The 19,356-nt window shown below is 50.1% G+C and overlaps 1 protein-coding gene across 5 annotated transcripts in view; it reads left to right on the top strand.

Moving 5' to 3' along the window:
• The first annotated feature begins 532 nt into the window (after positions 1-532).
• Positions 533-19,356, top strand: part of LOC142365620 (protein ARK2N-like) — a 69,749-nt gene continuing 50,925 nt past the window's right edge. For all 5 annotated transcript variants that reach the window (XM_075446575.1, XM_075446579.1, XM_075446576.1 and 2 more), the window contains exon 1: positions 533-686. The gene's annotated coding sequence lies outside the window, so the exon portion shown is untranslated. The remainder of the gene's footprint in view (positions 687-19,356) is intronic.

Genomic DNA, 19,356 nt, shown 5'->3' with positions numbered 1-19,356 from the left:
CTGTATTCCTTGCTTCTTCTTTCCCAGTTTCCTTCTGCTTTCTCCTTCACTCTTCCCCTCCTGTGAGTGTGCTCCAGCTGCCACACTTGCTTTTACGCTTCTGCTTCGCCCAGGGAAAGCAAAGCAAGCGGCATGCCACCGGCCGCCTCAGCTTGCCTCTGCGGCGGGCAGGCCGGGGCACGGTGGTATCGGCCTCTCCCCCCTCGGCCCTCCGCCACAGCCACCGGCGCCGAGGCCGGGCGCGTCCCCTCAGGCGATGCCCTTCGGAGGCCCTGCTAGGCCTAGCGCTGCCCGGGGGGGGGGGGGGGCTACCCTATGGGTGTAGGGGTGGAGGGCACACCCGTAGGCGTCGGATCCGTCGGTGTCACAGCCCACCTACGCACCACTCCCCTCAAGGCGCCGCGGGGTGGGGCGGGGGGAAACGAGAGGAAGGAAGAGGGCGGGGCTCTGCGCCGTGGGGGGCGCTGTCGGGCACGGCGGGCGCTCTGCGCGGCTCTCGGCTGCTCCGGTGGTGGCGGAGAGAGGAAGTGACGCCGCGCAGCGGAGCCCCGCGGCCTTCGGTGACGTTTTTCCCTGGTGGGGGGCGGCGCGGTGGCGGCGTGGCTGAGATCCGGCTCTTCCCGGCTGCCCATGCTCCAGCTGCTGCCCCCCGGGGCGGAGACCAGGGGGGGCCCCGTGTCGTTCAGGTGAGTGGGGCCGTCTCGCCGTGGGGGTGTCGGGCGGGTGGCGGAGCCGTTGCCGTTAGCCCCGCTGCGCGCGGGCAGGAGGCGGCGGGGCTCCGCGGGGGAGCGGGTACCGGGGCCGGCGGGGCCTTGGACAAGGTCCTGTGCAGCTTGCTGTAGGTGACACTGCTTTGGCAGGAGGGTTGGACTAGATGACCCACAGAGGTCCCTTCCAACCCCTACTATTCTGTGATTCTGTGATTCTGTGGCACAGGTTGGCCTCGGGGGCCTGGTCTCATCCGGGCTGCGGGGGGAGAGGCCCTGCCCACGGCGGCCGAGGGGGTTCGGGAAGGGGCGAGCAACGTCGCGGCCCGACGCGGTGCCCGGAAGGCGGGAGTCTAGCCTGGCCGCCGCTTTTTTTGTTCTGATCTCGATGAAAGCCTTGCCGCGGCTCCTGGAAGCAACTTCTGGCCGCTTCTGCCTTCCCCGGGACTTCTGTAACCCGATTTGGCTGTTGGGGGGAAAACCCTGTGAAAAACAAGGCGTGTAATTGCTCTAGCTTTACGTTTCTCTATAATTTCTTTGTTTGTGTTGCTTCATTGTTTACCTTGGATGATGTAGGAATATATCTCTTTATGTAGAGAAAAAAGAAGTTCAAGTTGGTTCAGGACAAGGGGCAATGGGCACAAACTGAAGCACAGGAAGTTCCGTCTGAACATGAGGAAGAATTTCTTCCCTCTGAGGGTGACGGAGCCCTGGAACAGGCTGCTCAGGGAGGTTGTGGATTCTCCTTCTCTGGAGATATTCAAGACCCGCCTGGACAAGGTCCTCTGCAACCTACTGTAGGTGACCCTGCTTCGGCAGGAGGGTTGGACTAGATGACCCACAGAGGTCCCTTCCAACCCCTACCATTCTGTGATTCTGTCGTTGCTTATCTAGCCCGAGTTCCCCTTGGGCTCCTAACATCTAATGGATCGCAGATGCGGCTTTCAGTGACACAGCCATCTGAGGAGAATATAAAATTTAACTGTACTACTTGTCCTTTTTAAAAAGGGAAAAGGCAGTCTGAGCAGACTTGTAATATTTTAACTATTTCCTGTGTTCCAATATTGTAACTTTCTTTGCATTGAGGTTATTGAACAACTACTTAAAAGGTTGCTTTTTGAAAGACTTGGTGGGGATTTTTTTAGGCTTATAATGTGTAGCTGCTAGGGAGAGCTTCCACCTTTGTTAAGTAATATCTAATTGTATGTATGTATGTCTCAGTTTGTTAACAGTGGAAGAAGGCTACTTGTATTAAAGTTTGTAGGTACCTTTGTGAAACCATAACTGCAATAACTTAGTTAAACAGGGTCTTCGTTGTAACTAGTTACATACTTTAAACCAGCACAAAGTACCTAACAGTGTTTCAAAGGCTGAAAAAACTTGTGTGTAAAGATGCTATGGCGTAAGTGTAAATCCTGTTTGGTTTTGGTTGTTTTTTTTTAACTGGCAAGTAATGCTGGCTTTTAAAAATGAATGAGTAGTAAATCTTTGAATCTTTGAGCATCTCTTTGAAAATGTAAAATTATCTTAATTCCCCTTCCCCCTCCCCCAAATAGATTTTATTTAAGTCTTCTCTGGTACTTGTCATGTACAAGACTAAATAATAGTTTCACTTATAGGCAAGTGCTAGCCTGTTTCCAGTTTTCAAGCTAAAATTTTAAGTACAAACAGTAATAGCTCTCCCCTTAAAACAGCAAACAGACGTTAAATTTAAAATGTTTCTCTTAAAGTATCTTACTTTGTTTAAGTCTATTAATAAACTTAGTGTTTGACCTTGAGGTGGAAACTGGGGATGGTGCTCTTTCTAGGTGTTCATCTTGTGGTTCTCCTGCCCTAGTTAATACCTGTAATTGCTGTTTCTGTGATAGGAGAGCTGAAAGTCAGGTAGTCACTACAGTGCAGCCTCCCCTGTTGCCCTGGAGGGGGGGAAACATTGCCTTTGTGGAGCAAATAGGTTTGTAACAAGCTGTAAGGAGAACAGTAAGTTGCTTGTCGTGCTAAACCCAAACATCCTCCTCCTATGTACGTGTATGATACAAAAGCAGTGAGATGAAGTACGGAGAATTCTGCTGTCCAGCAGCAATCATTTTTAAGTATCGTTTTCTGAGTATTTCTCGCATCTAGTGATCTAGAGGAGTCTGGTGCTGGCAAAAGAAGATCCAAAGGGGGTGGTTATATGGCTATTAAAAGCTAATAAAATACTGCTTTCTGTGGTTCTGGTCTACCAGTAATGCTGGTGTTTTGTCTAGGGGATTAGGAGGAGGGACGGTGGGGGTGATGGATGGTAGTACGTGAGTTTGGGCAGCTGGTATTTATGCTCAAGTATAAGGATAACAGTTCTGACTCATTTTTAAACACTTGAATTTTTAATTACAATGTGACGACTATTTCTGTTTGCTCTTCAGCCTAATTGCTAGTTGGAATCATGAAGAGGTGTGATGAGAAATTCCTGAGAAATCAAGAAGAGGAAAGGACTGTGGTCTTACACGTTCAAGCATGTGATGTGTGTTGCAGCAGAGCCTGGCCATCTACGCTTGCGCTCGATAAGCGCACGAAGGCTGCCTGCTTTGTAGAAATTAAAGTGCACAGACAAGCTGGGAAATGAGTGGATACATTAAACTGTGGAGGGAGGAGAAAAGGGAAGGAACTTGAAGCCAACCAGAAGGCAGTTGAGAACAGTAGATACGGAGTGGTCACAACACACACAAACCAAGCACTACTCTTACTGATAGCAGAGAGGTAGGAAGGATGTTTGTGTGCGATTGACAAATGGGCAGGTCGAACTGGCAGCTGATACTGGAGGAGGTGGGGATTAATGAGGTAAGACTGGATGAACAAGGAGTAAATATAGAGAATCATGAGGGGCTTTGAACACTGAGCGTTAGGGAGATAAGTTAGTGTAACTTGATTGGAGCAACAAGAAATAATTGCCTTGGTTGTCCTGACCCCCCATCTCCTTGCTGTGTATTTACCTTTAAAATGCAGGCTTCTTTGCCTTGCCTTGATTTTATTTTCTTTGCTGTCTCTTGTATATTATCACATCAACTCCCTGCTCCACCAAGGATGTGTGTGCCCTCTATGACCCACCTGTATATCAACATCTCACTTAGAGACTCCTGTCTCATTAACAGATTTTTATGTACCACACTGTGAAGCGGCTGCAGACCAAGTGTTTGCAACTCTCTGGTTACCCTCTGACTGAAACGTCACCACTAGATACTTTACAGCTTTGGAAACTTTTCAAATGAGTAAACAGTTTCAAGCAACCTGTGTTTAATTTTCTACCACATTTCAAAGTTAGTGTGTTGATGATACTTTTTGACCATAGACCAAATTCGTCAATCTCTGCTTCTGTGTTTTTATCTGCAGTTGACTAAATGATTTGCAGAACTGTAAACATTGACAGAAACTGAGAAGCAGATTTAATAACACATTTACTAGATCAGAGTGAAAGATTAAATACTGTAATTGCAAGCGTATAACTCGCACCTCGGAACAACACTCTGGAAAAGAAGTATGAAAACTTGAAAAAATCTTTGCTGGCTTGAACATTATCGGTAGCAATGGGGAACCAGAAAAGAAGCAGAAGTGGGAGAGGGGGACAGGCGTAGTGCTGGGAAGGAGCTCTGAGATAAAGTTGTGAGGTACAGCGTGTGTCACTGCAATTACAGTTCTGAGAGAACCTGAGGCTTACATGGCAAGGAAACCGCTTTTGTCTCAGTTTTCCAGTATGTTAATCGAAGTTCAGCAGGGAACTGACACTTGTGCCTTTAACTTTAGCACTGTAACTCAGGAGCAGCTGAACTGTTATGACAGCGGAATCTGTGGCAGCAAATAATATTGCAGGGAACTTAGTATGATTTTCGTGGTGATTTGTGTTGTCTTTGTCACCTCTTTGTTCCAGGTTTTTAATGCATAATGCAGTTCTGAGTCTGCAACTTGAGGTCTAGAATGTAACTTCTACAGTTACGTGATTCTGAGCAAAAAGAAAACTTGGTGAAAGATTCTGTAAATGAAAAGGTGCATGTAGTGTAAATATTAGCCTCTGCAGCAGCCTTTATCATGACAGAGTACATCTCTGAGCTAGACCGGAGTGACCGATACCTTGTCACTTAGTGTTACAGCTAAGGGTTAGAATTTAAACTTGTGATTGCCCGTTCACACTTATTAGCGTTCCCTCTTCACGTGTCTGATCAGCCTGAATAGAGCCTGTACAGTACAGTAATTTTTCCACGGATATGACTTGCTGCAGTTCAGGCACACATCAGTTACTCATTCAGGACTGAAAATGAGATGCCACTCAGTCGCTGAGGTGTTGCTGTTACACTGCTGCAGATGCATTACTGAATACACAGAGAGGTCAAGTAACATGCCCATGGTCATGCAGTGAGTCAGCTTTAGATTCAGAATGATCCAACCTAATACTATTTTTAAATATAAATATTGAGGATTTTATATTAATTTGACCATGTAGTCTGTCTCTTGAATGCTCAAATTGATTTATGTAACAGAATAGTGTATAGGCTTCAGCCATAGTACGAAATGTCGTGCTTTGTGATATTTGGTCTTCAAGACAGCAGCTTAAAAGCTCTTAGGACTTAGTCTGAAAGCTTTTTTTTTTTTTTTTTGGATCCTTTGTATCCCCGACTCCAAAACCCCAGGGGTCGACCTCGGGTCTCCCCTGGTGCTTTCTGCCAGAGACTCCAGGTTGGGCCATTCTCCCCGGCTGCAGTGTAGGGCATGTTTTTAACATCTTGCCCTGACCGGACTGGACCAAGGGCTATGGCATGAACTATCTCCCCTTTAATTTGTTCAAATGCCTGTCGTTGCTCAGGGCCCCATTCAAAATCATTCTTCTTCCGGGTCACGTTGTACAGAAGACTTACAGTCTGGCTGTAATTTGGGATGTGCATCCTCCAAAAACCCACAACACCCAGGAAGGCCTGTGCTTCCTTTTTGCTGCTTGGTGGAGACATAGCTGCTATTTTGTTGATGATGTCCATTGGGATTTGTCAACGCCCATCCTGCCATTTTATCCCCAAAAACTGGATCTCTTGCGCAGGTCCCTTGACTTTACTTCGCTTAATGGCGAAACCGGCTTTCAGGAGGGTCTGAACTATTTTCTCCCCTTTCTCAAAAACTTCCTCCGCTGTGTCACCCCATACAATGATGTCATCAATGTACTGCAGATGCAACTGGAATGCATTGAGCTTGGCCTGGGGGCAAATGAGGAACAAGTTGAAAGCTTGTGGGTTAGAATTAAGGGACAGGCTCATAAGGGTGACATTACGGTGGGTGTGTACTACAGGCCACCTGACCAGGAGGAGGAAGTTGATGAGGCCTTCTACAGGCAGCTGCAAGCAGCCTCACAGTCACAGGCCCTGGTTCTCATGGGGGACTTCAACCACCCTGACATCAGCTGGGATGACCGCACAGCTAGGCAGGCGCAATCCAGGAGGTTCCTACAGAGCATCGATGATAACTTTCTGATGCAAGTGGTGGAGGAACCAACAAGGAAAGGCGCTCTGCTGGACCTTGTGTTAACAAACAAGGAGGGACTGGTTGAGGATGTGAAGGTTGGAGGTAGACTTGGCTGCAGTGACCGTGAAATGGTTGAGTTCAGGATCCTGTGTGAAGGAAGCAGGGCGATAAGCAGGATCAAAACCCTGGACCTCAGGAGGGCTGACTTTGGCCTCTTCAAGGAGCTACTGGGAGGAATCCTGTGGGCCAGGGCTCTCGAAGGCAGGGGGGTCCATGAGTGCTGGTCGCTCTTTAAACAACACTTCTTCCATGCACAGGAGCAATGCATCCCCCTGAGAAAGAAATTTAGCAAAGGAGGCAGGAGACCTGCATGGTTAAACAAGGAGCTTCTAGCAGAGATCAGGCAGAAGGGAAAGGTCTATGGAATGTGGAAAGAGGGACAGGCCACTTGGGAAGAGTACAGAAACGTGGTGAGAGCATGCAGGGATGCGACGAGGAAGGCCAAGGCTCACCTGGAATTGAAGCTGGCAAGGGATGTCAAAAACAACAAGAAGGGCTTCTTCAACTACATCAGCAGCAAAAGGAAGGCTAGGGGCAACATGGGGCCGCTGCTGAATGAGGCGGGTGTCCTGGTGACGGAGGATGCGGTGAAGGCAGAGCTACTGAATGCCGCCTTTGCTTCAGTCTTCAGTGCTAAGACTGGCCCTCAGGAATCCCAGGCCCCGGAGGTAAGAGAAGAAGCCTACAGAGAAGATGACTTTCCCTTGGTCGAGGACGACTGTGTGAGACATCACTTAAGCGATCTGCACGTCCACAAATCCATGGGCCCCGATGGAATGCACCCACGAGTGCTGAGGGAGCTGGCGGATGTCATTGCTGAGCCACTCTCCATCATCTTTGAGAGGTCCTGGAGAACAGGAGAGGTGCCCAAGGACTGGAGAAAGGCCAATGTCACTCCAATGTTCAAAAAGGGCAAGAAGGAGGACCCAGGGAACTACAGGCCGGTCAGCCTCACCTCCATCCCGGGAAAGGTGATGGAGCAGCTTATCCTGGAGGCCTTCATGAAGCAAGTGGAAGAAAAGAAGGTTATCAGGAGTAGTCAGCATGGATTCACCAAAGGGAAATCATGCCTGACCAATCTGATAGCTTTCTACAATGACATGACTGGCTGGGTGGATGAAGGGAGAGCCGTGGATGTTGTCTACCTCGACTTCAGCAAGGCTTTCGACACAGTCTCCCATGATATCCTCCTAGGGAAGCTCAGGAAGTGGGGGCTGGATGAGTGGTCGGTGAAGTGGATAGAGAACTGGCTGAATGGCAGAACTCAGAGGGTTGTCATCAGCGGCGCTGAGTCTAGTTGGAGGCTGGTAACAAGTGGTGTCCCCCAGGGGTCAGTACTGGGCCCAGTCTTGTTTAACTTCTTCATCAACGACCTGGATGAAGATTTAGAATGTACCCTAAGCACGTTTGCTGATGACACCAAACTGGGAGGTGTGGTAGATACACCAGAAGGCTGTGCTGCCATTCAGCGTGACCTGGACAGGCTGGAAAGCTGGGCAGAAAGGAACCTGATGAGGTTCAACAAAGGCAAATGCAGGGTCCTGCACCTGGGGAGGACCAACCTCATGCACCAGTACAGGCTTGGGGCAGACCTGCTGGAGAGCAGCTCTGTGGAGAGGGACCTGGGTGTCCTGCTGGACGACAGGTTAACCATGAGCCAACAGTGTGGCCTGGCTGCCAAGAAAGCCAATGGGATCCTGGGGTGCATTAAGAAGAGTGTGGCCAGCAGGACGAGGGAGGTTCTCCTTCCACTCTACACTGCCCTGGTGAGGCCTCATCTAGAGTACTGTGTCCAGTTCTCGGCTCCCCAGTTCAAGAAAGATGAAGAGCTACTGGAGAGAGTCCAGCGGAGGGCTACGAGGATGGTGAGGGGACTGGAACATCTCCCCTACGAGGAGAGGTTGAGGGAACTGGGCTTGTTCAGCCTGAAGAAGAGAAGGCTGTGAGGGGACCTTATAAATGCTTACAAATATCTGAAGGGTGGGTGTCAGGAGGATGGGGCCAAGCTCTTTTCAGTGGTGCCCAGTGACAGGACAAGGGGCAATGGGCACAAACTGAAGTACAGGAAGTTCCAGCTGAACATGAGGAAGAACTTCTTCCCTCTGAGGTTGACGGAGCACTGGAACAGGCTGCCCAGGGAGGTTGTGGAGTCTCCTTCTCTGGAGATATTCAAGACCCGCCTGGACGGGGTCCTGTGCGGCCTGCTGTAGGTGACCCTGCTTCGGCAGGAGGGTTGGACTAGATGACCCACAGAGGTCCCTTCCAACCCCTACTATTCTGTGATTCTGTGATGTTCCGGAGCTTCACCCTTTTCCAGTGCAGTCTGGATTAGTCCATGGCAAATGGTGGGACTGTGTTCCATGTGTACTGGATGCCCCTCCAGGTGAAAGCAAACTGTGGCCTGCACTGTGCTGCCAAAGGGATGGAGAAGAATGCATTAGCAATGTCAGTTGTAGCATACCACTTGGCTGCCTTTGACTCGAGCTGATCTTGAAGTTCTAGCATGTCTGGCACGGCAGCACTCAGAGGTGGTGTGACTTCATTCAGGCCACGGTAGTCTATTGTCAGTCTCCACTCTCCAGCAGATTTTCTCACTGGCCATATGGGACTGTTAAAGGGTGAGTGAGTTTTGCTGATCACTCCTTGACTCTCCAGCTGGTGGATCAGCTGATGAATGGGGAGAAGGGAGTCTCGGTTGGTGCGATACTGTCGCCAGTGCACTGTTGTGGTCGCGATTGGCACCTGTTGTTCTTCCACCCTCAGCAACCCCACAATGGAAGGATCCTCCGAGAGACCAGGCAAAATGGACAGCTGTTTAATTTCTTCCGTCTTCACAGCAGCTATGCCAAAAGCCCACCGATACCCTTTTGGGTCTTTGAAATACTCTCTCCTGAGACAGTGTGTACTAAGGATGCACGGAGCCTCGGGGCCAGTCACAATGGGGTGCTTCTGCCACTCCTTCCCAGTGAGGCTCACTTCAGCCTCCAATGCACTCAGCTCTTGGGACCCCCTGTCACTCCAGAAATGCAAATGGACTCTGACCCTTTGAAAGCTGATGGCATTAAAGTACACTGTGCACCAGTGCCCACTAGAGCTTTCTACTCTTGTGGATCTGACATGCCAGGCCACCGAATCCACACGGTCCAATAAATGCGGTTGTCCCTTTCCTCCACCTGGCTGGAGGCAGGGCCCCTCTAATCCTGGTCAGAGAATTTGCTGCTCACCTGCTGTAAAAATGACTTGGAGGTCCCTTCCAGAGGATCAGAATCAAGATCAAACAGTCTACCTGGCCTGGAGAGCTGGCTGCTGGAAACTGGAGTGGCATTTTTCCTACCAGAATCCCCTTTGGTGATTGTTTTACCTCGTAACTCACGCACTCGTGCCTCTAGGCTTGAGGTGGGTTTTCCATCCCCCTTCCTCATGTCCTCTCTGTGGTCACGCAGGTAAAACCACAGGGTGCCCCATGGTGTGTAGCCTCTGTATTCCCTCTCCTGAGCAGAGGAACGCTTGCCCCTAATAGCTGAGATGCTGGCCCGTACAGGTGGGGAGTAGGACCTATTCTCTTTGATTTGCTGGACCTCCCGGGCCAGTTTCTCCACAGCTGAGACAAGGGAGGAAGAGAGACTTTCCTCATATTGCTGGAGTCTGACAGCCACCTCATCCACTGTTGGTGCCTCTTTACCTTTCCAGTTTATAACTGCCAGTGAGTTGGCATATGAGGATGGTGCGTTCCGCACAAACTTCCTCCACATAGATGGTGTGCACTGGACTTCATCTGGGTCTGTGGGTACCTGGTCATTGTCTGGTTCATAGTAAACCAGCTCCCGCACAGCTAATTCCCTCAAGTACTGAATACCCCTTTCCATATTGGTCCACTTGCCAGGATAGCACACAAAATCGTCACTGAAGGGGTACCTCTCCCTCATGCCTGAGAGAAGTCTCCTCCAGAGGCTGAGGACTTGTTCCTTTTTCCCAATGGCCTTGTCAATGCCCCCATCCCTGGCCAGGGATCCCAGCTGCTTGGCTTCCTTGCCCTCTAATTCCGAGCTGCTGGCCCCATTATCCCAGCACCACAGCAGCCAGGTGACAATGTGTTAACCATGGTGGCGGCTGAAATCTTTCCACATGTCTGACAGCTCACTCAGGGACAGGGACTGGGTGATGATCTCTGTCTCTGTCTCCTGTGATGACCCTGGTTCATTGTCATCCCTCCCGGAGCAATCTGCTCTCTTTGTGTTTTTCTTTAGTTTTACAGGGGCGACTGCTACCAGCACAGGTTGGTCATTGGGTTCAGCTGTGATGCCTGCTGCTGGAGCTGGAGCTGCATCAACTGCTGTGCCTGCCGGGGAAACCGGGACCACGCCAGTGGCTGCAGCAGCGGTGGTGCCAGTCGGGGGGGCTGTGACTGCCTCCTGGGCTGGAGGGGCTGCAGGGCCGGGTGGGGGGGGCAGCGCCAGTCGCAGTGCCTGCCACTTCGTTTCCCCCCTTTCCCCTTTAGTGCACTGAATCAGGTTGAACAGGGCTCCGTAGGCGTGGGCCAGACCCCAGCAAGTTGCAGTGATTTGTGTCTCTCTCGAGTTCCCAGGGTGGCAGCACACTTTTTGCAGATATTTTACTAGATTGTGGGGATTCTGTACTTGTTCAGGGGTGAGTTTCAAAAACACAGGGGTTGCCCACTGCCCTAGGTACTTGCCCATGCTGTCCCACACACCCAGCCACTCATAGTTGTCCAGCCCCGGGGCAGGTCTCTGCACAATATTGTTAACTACTTGTTTAACCCTAAACAAAACCTGCAACCCATTCAGGAGGCAGAACAATAGGAGAGTGCTGCCCTGAGCATCCCACGGGTACTCGAAATTCTCAAAAGCCGTTAGGACCAGCCTGAAGGAGAGAGGGGGGGGCGAAAGAGTGGGGGAAGGTATCCCCTTTGGTTTTCCCCACAGACTGGGTTTGATTATTAACAAATTCTACGACATAGGATCGGAGGTATGGAAATGACCGCAGTGCCGCATGCAAATACAAGCCTAATTTCATGCACAGTGATGTTATTATGTCATAAGTTGATATCATACAGTACAGCAAAATCATAATCCTGATCTTTTTCTCTGAGGTAATAAACAGCACGGTGGCGAACACATACAGCAAGTAAGGGTTTACGTTGCAGAGACATTTGATCAAAGTCAGAAACATTTTTTACCAGCGACTATTTAACTAACACAGAAAAATGCGTATAACAAAATTTTACAAAATCTAAGACAGCTGTTTCAACACCCGCTGCTCAGCCCTGCCGTTATCCCCGCCCCATGCTTGGGCGCCAAATTTAATGTAATGGTTTGGTTGCGGCTAGCAACAAAAGCACCACGGGGCCGCCCCTCCCCCCGCCGGGGTGTGGAGGAGAATGGAAAGAAACAGGCAGAAACTGGTGGGTCGGGATAAGGGCAATTTAACAGAACAGCAAGCAAAGGGAATAGTAACAACAACGATACAGATAAGGGGAATACACAACACAAACCGCACAACCCAGAGAGCCGCTCTCCCGGACCGGCCGCCGATGCGCGCTCCCAAGCCGCGAGTGAGTTCCTGCCCCCCAGCTCCCCACCTCCGGAACCCAGCATGACGGCACCTGGTATGGTACCTGGTCATTGTCTGGTTCATAGTAAACCAGCTCCCGCACAGCTAATTCCCTCAAGTACTGAATACCCCTTTCCATATTGGTCCACTTGCCAGGATAGCACACAAAATCGTCACTGAAGGGGTACCTCTCCCTCATGCCTGACAGAAGTCTCCTCCAGAGGCTGAGGACTTGTTCCTTTTTCCCAATGGCCTTGTCAATGCCCCCATCCCTGGCCAGGGATCCCAGCTGCTTGGCTTCCTTGCCCTCTAATTCTGAGCTGCTGGCCCCATTATCCCAGCACCACAGCAGCCAGGTGACAATGTGTTCGCCTGGGTGGCGGCTGAAATCTTTGTGCATGTCTTGCAGCTCACTCAGGGACAGGGACTGGGTGATGATCTCTGTCTCCTGTGATGACCCTGGCTCATCGTCATCCCTCCCGGAGCAATCTGCTCTCTTTGCGTGTTTCTTTAGTTTTACAGGGGTGACTGCTACCGGCACAGGTTGTTTTTTGGGCTCAGCTGTGATGCCTGCTGCTGAAGCAGCTGCCGTGCCTGCTGGGGAAACCAGGGCAGCCCCTGCGGTCGTGGCGGCAGCAGCAGCGGTGGTGCCAGTCGGGGGGGCTGTGACTGCCTGCTGGGCTGGAGGGGCTGCAGGGCCGGGTGGGGGGGCAGCACCAGTCGCAGTGCCTGCCGCTTTGTTTCCCCCCTTTCCCCTTTAGGGCACTGAATGGTGTTGAACAGGGCAGCTCGGTAGGCGTGGGCCAGACCCCAGCACATTGAGGTGATTTGTGTCTCTCTCGAGTTCCCAGGGTGGCAGCACACTTTTTGCAGATGTTTTACAAGTTTGTCGTGTTTTTGCACTTGTTCAGGGGTGAGATTCAAAAACACAGGGGTTGCCCACTGCCTTAGGTACTTGCCCATGCTGTCCCATACATCCAGCCACTCATAGTTGTCCAGCCCCGGGGCAGGTCTCTGCACAATATTGTTAACTACTTGATGAACCCTAAACAAGACCTGAAACCCGTTCAGGAGGCAGAACAATAGAAACACGCTGGTCTGAGCATCCCACGGGTATTCAAAATTCTCAAAAGCTGTTAGGACTAGCCTGAAGGAGAGAAGAGGGGTGAAAGAATGGGGGAAACTATCCCCTCCGGTTTTCCCCACAGGCTGGGTTAGATTATTAGTAAATTCAGAGAGATAGTATCCGAGGTATGGAAATGACCGCAGTGCCCCATGCAAATACAAGCCTAATTTCATGTCCAGTGATGTTACCATGTCATAAGTTGATATTATACAGTACAGCAAGATTGTCATCCTGATCCTTTTCCCAGAGGTAATGAACATCAGCACAGGGAACACATACAGCAGGTACGGGTTTACATACCACAGCCACTTGATCAAAGTCAGAAACATTTTTTACCAGCGACTGTTTAACTGACACAGTAAATGCAAATAACGAAATCTAAGAAAGCTGTTTTAACACCCTCTGCTCAGCCCTGCTTTTATCCCTGCCTCACGCTTGGGCGCCAAATTTAATGTTGTAGTTTGGCTGTGGTCGGCAACAGAAGGGCCATGCAGCTGCTCTGCCGCCCCTCTCCCCCCACTGGTGTGGGGAGGAGAATGGAAAGAAAACAGGCAAAAACTGGTGGGTCGGGATAAGGGCAGTTTAAGAAGAACAGCAAACAAAGGGAACAGGAACAACAAGGATACTGATAAGGAGAATACACAAAACAAAATAGCAGAACGCAGAGAGCAACTCTCACCGCCTGCCGCTGGCGGCTCCCGAGCTATGACTTCTTCCCTCTGCCCAGCTACCCCCCACCGGAACCCAGCATGATGGCACATGGTATAGAATACCCTGTTCTGTTTGGCCAGGTTGGATCAGGCTGCCCAGCTGTGTTCCCTCCTGGCTCCTGATGAAAATTAACCCTCTCCTGGCCGAACCCAGGACACTGAAGTAGCTTTTGTTTATTTGTAGAACCAACCTCTATATATTTCATACTATTTTTTCATTTGTTGTTTTTCAAAAGCTTATTCTAAATTAACTCTCTCCTCCACTGTTCTGTTTTTTTTACTAAGTTTCATTCTCCTTCCATAACAGACCATGTCACAGTCCCTCTAATTCTGCCTGTGTCCACAGACGTTTGTGCTGTTGCATCTTATGAGAATTTAACTTTTTTGTTGCATGAGTTTCTTGGGAAATGTCAACTAGGGAGCAGAGTGTTAGAATTTGTAAGGATGCCAACTCCAAGGTTAGATGTGTGACTTAGCTGTGCTCTTCTTGCGTATGGTTTGGTGGCACAGGTGAGTTTTTTTTGGTGTGAAGGTAGCAGGTTCTTTCCAGTGCAGCTATACCTGTTCCTTACTGAGTCCTTAGGTCATGACAGACCAGTGTCATGAGTGCTTCCTTCGTTAGGAGCAATTTGGACATGTAAGGACAACAGTATTGATTGTTATCAGTCTGGTAGATGCTGAAATCTATTGGCGCCTCTTATTAATGGTCAAAAAAGTGATCAAGGGTTTGGTGTCATGAACATTCCAACAGCAGTTGGTATATTACTGTTACTAAAATTTTCATAATTTGAATGCAGTGTGACTTTACCCTTAGTGTAATGATACCATTTCTTTTTCAGTAATACACATATTGCAAATTCATGTTGCAATATTTAGATTTTATACTACTAGCTTTAATTATTAAGGAACAAATGAATAACATTAGTGGCTTGTGGATGAGAAAATGACTTGAGGTCAGGGTTTGGTTGGCTTACAGCTCATTTCCAGCCTTTCTGTAGAATTCAGGCATGTCACCTGATTCTTCAGTTGGCTAGACCATAAAATGGGTATGTTACTGTCCTGTGCCGGGAAGATACTGGCTTAAAGCAAAGACACAGCACTGGTATTGAATTAAAGTATTTGAACTGACCTGAGGGTCAGTTTTGTTTATTTCCTGTGGCAAAGATGTGTAAAAAGGTCTGCTCATAAAATACTTTAAAACTTTAGCGTCGCTTAATATCTCTTAACTCATCTTTGTTAAATGGCTGTCACAAATCCATACTGCTTCTAGCTCAGTGACTTGAGCTTTTGGATAGCTGTGAGAGATGGGGAGATGCTGGCGAGTCGCTGCATGAGCTACCGAAGTACCTGCAAGACAGCCCGGGCAGTTGTAGCATCGGTTAGGTAGGCAGTACTGTTAGTAGGAAGGAACAGAACTGTTTTGTCAAGCACACAGAACCTGATGAAACAGTTCTCTTATCTGCAGAGTGTCTGTCCTCCTGATGGCAAGGGTTGTGCAATTTTGGAGTGGTGTTTTGCAAGATCAGGTGAATCCTCCAATGCTTTCCCTTGGTCCAGGTCTGTCCCTGCTGTCTGTTGAATAAGATGCTTCCCCTGCTCTACTTCTGGACCCTGACTCTAATCTCATTCAGCTAGCTAGCCCTATGATAAGCTGCACAGCTTTCCTCTGGGAAAGCTGAATTACAGAAGGACTTGATAGATGCTAACTGCCCCAGCAGGCAGGCAGCTCTACCTCTTTACAGCAGCAGTGGACTGCAGGATGGACTTAAAGGCTCCTGGAAATGCAACCTGTGTCCTACAGCACTCATTGCTGTGTCAAGATTTCCAAACAACAGCAATAGTGAGGTACAGGGTGTTCATGTGTGCCTGTTCCGTGCTGGACCGGCTTTGAGTTTTGCAGGAGAGCGCACAAGCCCTTCTCAAATGAATACTGCACTGCTGAGATGACTTCACTACTTCCAAGTTACGTTGCACTTGTCCTGATCTGCCAGTTGAAGCTATTAGCGAATAACACAATGTTTGATTATTTACAGGCTATTTCAGATGAATGTTCTAAATAAAAAGAAAAATCTATGCTCTGAAAAACAGGATGTATTTGTTACTGTTATGCTCAAACAATTTAAACTGTAGCTTTTCTGTGAGCATTACTTTATTCACAGAATCACAGAATGTTAGGAGTTGGAAGGGACCTCTGTGGGTCATCTAGTCCAACCCCCCTGCCGAAGCAGTGTCACCTAGAACAGGCTGCACAGGACCTTATCCAGGCGGGTCTTGAATATCTCCAGAGAAGGAGAATCCACAACCTCTCTGGGCAAGCTGTTCCAGTGCTCCGTCACCCTCAGAGGGAAGAAGTTCTTCCTCACGTTCAGGTGGAACTTCCTGTGCTTCAGTTTGTGCCTGTTGCCCCTTGTCCTGTCACTGGGCACCACTGAAAAGAGTCTGGCCCCATCCTCCTGACACCCACCCTTCAGATATTTATAAGCATTTATAAGGTCCCCTCTCAGCCTTCTCTTCTTCAGGCTAAAGAAGCCCAGCTCCCTCAGCCTTTCCTCGTAGGAGAGATATTCCAGTCCCCTCATCATCTTTGTAGCCTTCCACTGGACTCTCTCCAGTAGCTCCTCATCTTTCTTGAACTGGGGAGCCCAGAACTGGACACAGTACTCCAGATGGGGCCTCACTAGGGCAGTGTAGAGGGGGAGGAGAACCTCCCTCGACCTGCTGGCCACACTCCTCCTAATGCACCCCAGGATCCCATTGGCCTTCTTGGCAACCAGGGCACACTGCTGGCTCATGGTTAACCTGTCGTCCACCAGGACACTCATGTCCCTCTGCACAGAGCTGCTCTGCAGCAGGTCTGCCCCGAGCCTGTACTGGTGCATGAGGTTGTTCCGCCCCAGGTGCAGGACCCTGCACTTGTCCTTGTTGAATTTCATCAGGTTCCTCTCTGCCCAACTCTCCAGCCTGTCCAGCTGAATGGCAGCGCAGCCTTCCGGTGTATCAGCCACTCCTCCCAGCTTTGTGTCAGCAGCAAACTTTGTGAGGGTACACTCTAACTCTTCATCCAGGTCATTGGTGAATAAGTTAAACAAGACTGGGCTGAGTACTGACCCCTGAGGGACACCACTAGTTACAGGCCTCCACCTAGACTCTGTGCTGCTGATGACAACCCTCTGAGCTCTGCCATTCAGCCAGTTCTCAATCCACCTCACTGTCCACTCATCTAGCCCACACTTCCTGAGCTTCCCTAGGAGGATGTTATGGGAGACAGTGTCAAAAGCCTTGCTGAAGTTAAGATAGACAACATCCACTGCTCTCCCCTCATCTACCCAGCCAGTCATGCCATCGTAGAAAGCTATCAGATTGGTCAGGCATGATTTCCCTTTGGTGAATCCATGCTGACTACTCCTGATAACCTTCTTTTCCTCCACTTGTTTAATGATGACATCCAGAATGAGCTACTCCATCATCTTTCCCAGGATGGAGGTGAGGCTGACCGGCCTGTAGTTCCCTGGGTCCTCCTTCTTGCCCTTTTTGAAGGCTGGAGTGACATTGGATTTCCTCCAGTCCTCGGGCACCTCTCCTGTCCTCCAGGACCTTTCAGAGATGATGGAGAGTGGCTCAGCAATGACATCCGCCAGCTCCCTCAGCACTCGTGGGTGCATTCCATCGGGGCCAGTGGATTTGTGGGTGTCCAGACTGCTTAAGCGATCCCTCACGCAGTCCTCCTCGACCAAGGGAAGATCATCCTTTCTGCAGGCTTCCTCTCTTACCTCCGGGGCCTGGGATTCCTGAGGGCTGGCCTTGGCACTGAAGACTGAAGCAAAGAAGGCATTCAGCAACTCTGCCTTCTCTGCATCCTCCGTCACCGGGACACCCGCCTCATTCAGCAGCGGCCCCACATTATCCCTAGTCTTCCGTTTGCTGCTGATGTACTTGAAGAAGCCCTTCTTGTTGTCCTTGACATCCCTTGCCAGATTCAATTCCAGGTGGGCCTTGGCCTTCCTCGTTGCTTCCCTGCATGCTCTGACAGCATTCCTGTATCTTCCCTAGTGACCTGTCCCTCTTTCCACATTCCATGGACCTTTCTCTTCCACCTGATCTCTGCTAGAAGCTCCTTGCTCATCCATGCGGGTCTCCTGCCTCCTTTGCTAGATTTCTTTCTCAGGGGGATGCACCGATCTTGAGCATGGAGAAAGTGATGTTTAAACAGTGACCAGCTCTCTTGGACTCCCCTGCCTACTTATCGCCCTGCTTCCTCCACGCAGGATCCTGAAGTTCACCATTTCATGGTCGCTGCAGCCGAGTCTACCTCCAGCCTTCACATCCTCAACCAGTCCCTCCTTGTTTGTTAGTGCAGGGTCCAGAAGAGCACCTCTCCTTGTTGGTTCCTCCACCACTTGCATCAGAAAGTTGTCATCGATGTTCTGTAGGAACCTCCAGGACTGCATGTGCCTGGCTGTGTGGTCTTCCCAGCTGATGTCAGGGTGGTTGAAGTCCCCCATGAGAACCAGGGCCTGTGACTGTGAGGCTGCTTTCAGCTGCCTGTAGAAGGCCTCATCAACTTCCTCCTCCTGGTCAGGTGTCCTGTAGTACACACCCACAACAATGTCACCCTTATGAGCCTGTCCCTTAGTTCTAACCCATAAGCTTTCGACTTGTTCTTCATCTGCCCCCAGGCAGAGCTTGATACATTCCAGTTGCTTCCTCACATACAGAGCAACTCCACCACCTCGCCTTTTTGCCTGTCTTTCCTAAAGAGTGTGTAGCCTTCCATGATAGCATGCCAGTCACGCGAGCTGTCCCACCACGTTTCTGTGATGGTGACCAAGTCATAGCTGTCCTGCTGTACAGTGGCTTCCAGCTCCTTCTGTTTATTGCCCGTGCTACATGCATTGGTGTAGATGCACTTGAGCTGGGCTGTCGATCTCACCCCTGACACTGGCATGCTACGCCTGGGCTCATCCCTAGTGAGCTCGGTGATGCCCCCTTCCCCCTTCGAACCTAGTTTAAAGCCCTCTTAATGTGCCCCGCCAGCTCGTGGCCAAGAATCCTTTTTCTCCTTTGAGACAGCTGGACTCTGTCTGTCGCCAGCAGGCCTGGTGCTGTGTAAACCTCCCCGTGATCAAAGAAACCAAAATTCCACCGATGGCACCAGTCTCTGAGCCACCTGTTAACCAGGTGAGTTTTCCTGCCCCTTTCAGTGCTCTTCCCTGCCACTGATGGGATTGAGGAAAACACCACCTGTGCCCCTGATCCTTCAACCAGTCGCCCCAGTGCCCTGAAGTCCCTTTTGATGTCCTTGGGACTTCTCTTTGTGATCTCATCACTGCCAACCTGCACTACCAAGAGGGGGTAATAATCAGAGGGCTTGCACCAGACCAGGGAGTTTCGTAGCAACATCCCTAACCCTGGCCCCAGGGAGGCAGCAGACTTCCCTGTGGGATGGGTCCGGTTGACATATCAGGCCTTCTGTTCCCTTCAGAAGGCAATCACCTATGACAGTTACCCTCCGTTTTTTCTTAGCAAAGGCAGTCATAATGTGTGGGGCTGACTGACTTGTCCTAGGCAACCCTCCGGATGGACCTTCACCCGCATCCTCATTTGCCTGGCCCTCACATTCCAGAGCCCTGCTTAAGGGCAACTGGGGAGGTGAGGGAGGCCGGGAGGGGATTCGCCTGCCACCCCAAGCAGGGATCTGTTT

The sequence above is a fragment of the Opisthocomus hoazin genome, chromosome W (assembly GCF_030867145.1).
Source record: "Opisthocomus hoazin isolate bOpiHoa1 chromosome W, bOpiHoa1.hap1, whole genome shotgun sequence".
NCBI lineage: Eukaryota > Metazoa > Chordata > Aves > Opisthocomiformes > Opisthocomidae > Opisthocomus > Opisthocomus hoazin.
Note: the sequence above shows the minus strand (reverse complement) of the source record. Positions and strands in the feature narration are given on the sequence as shown.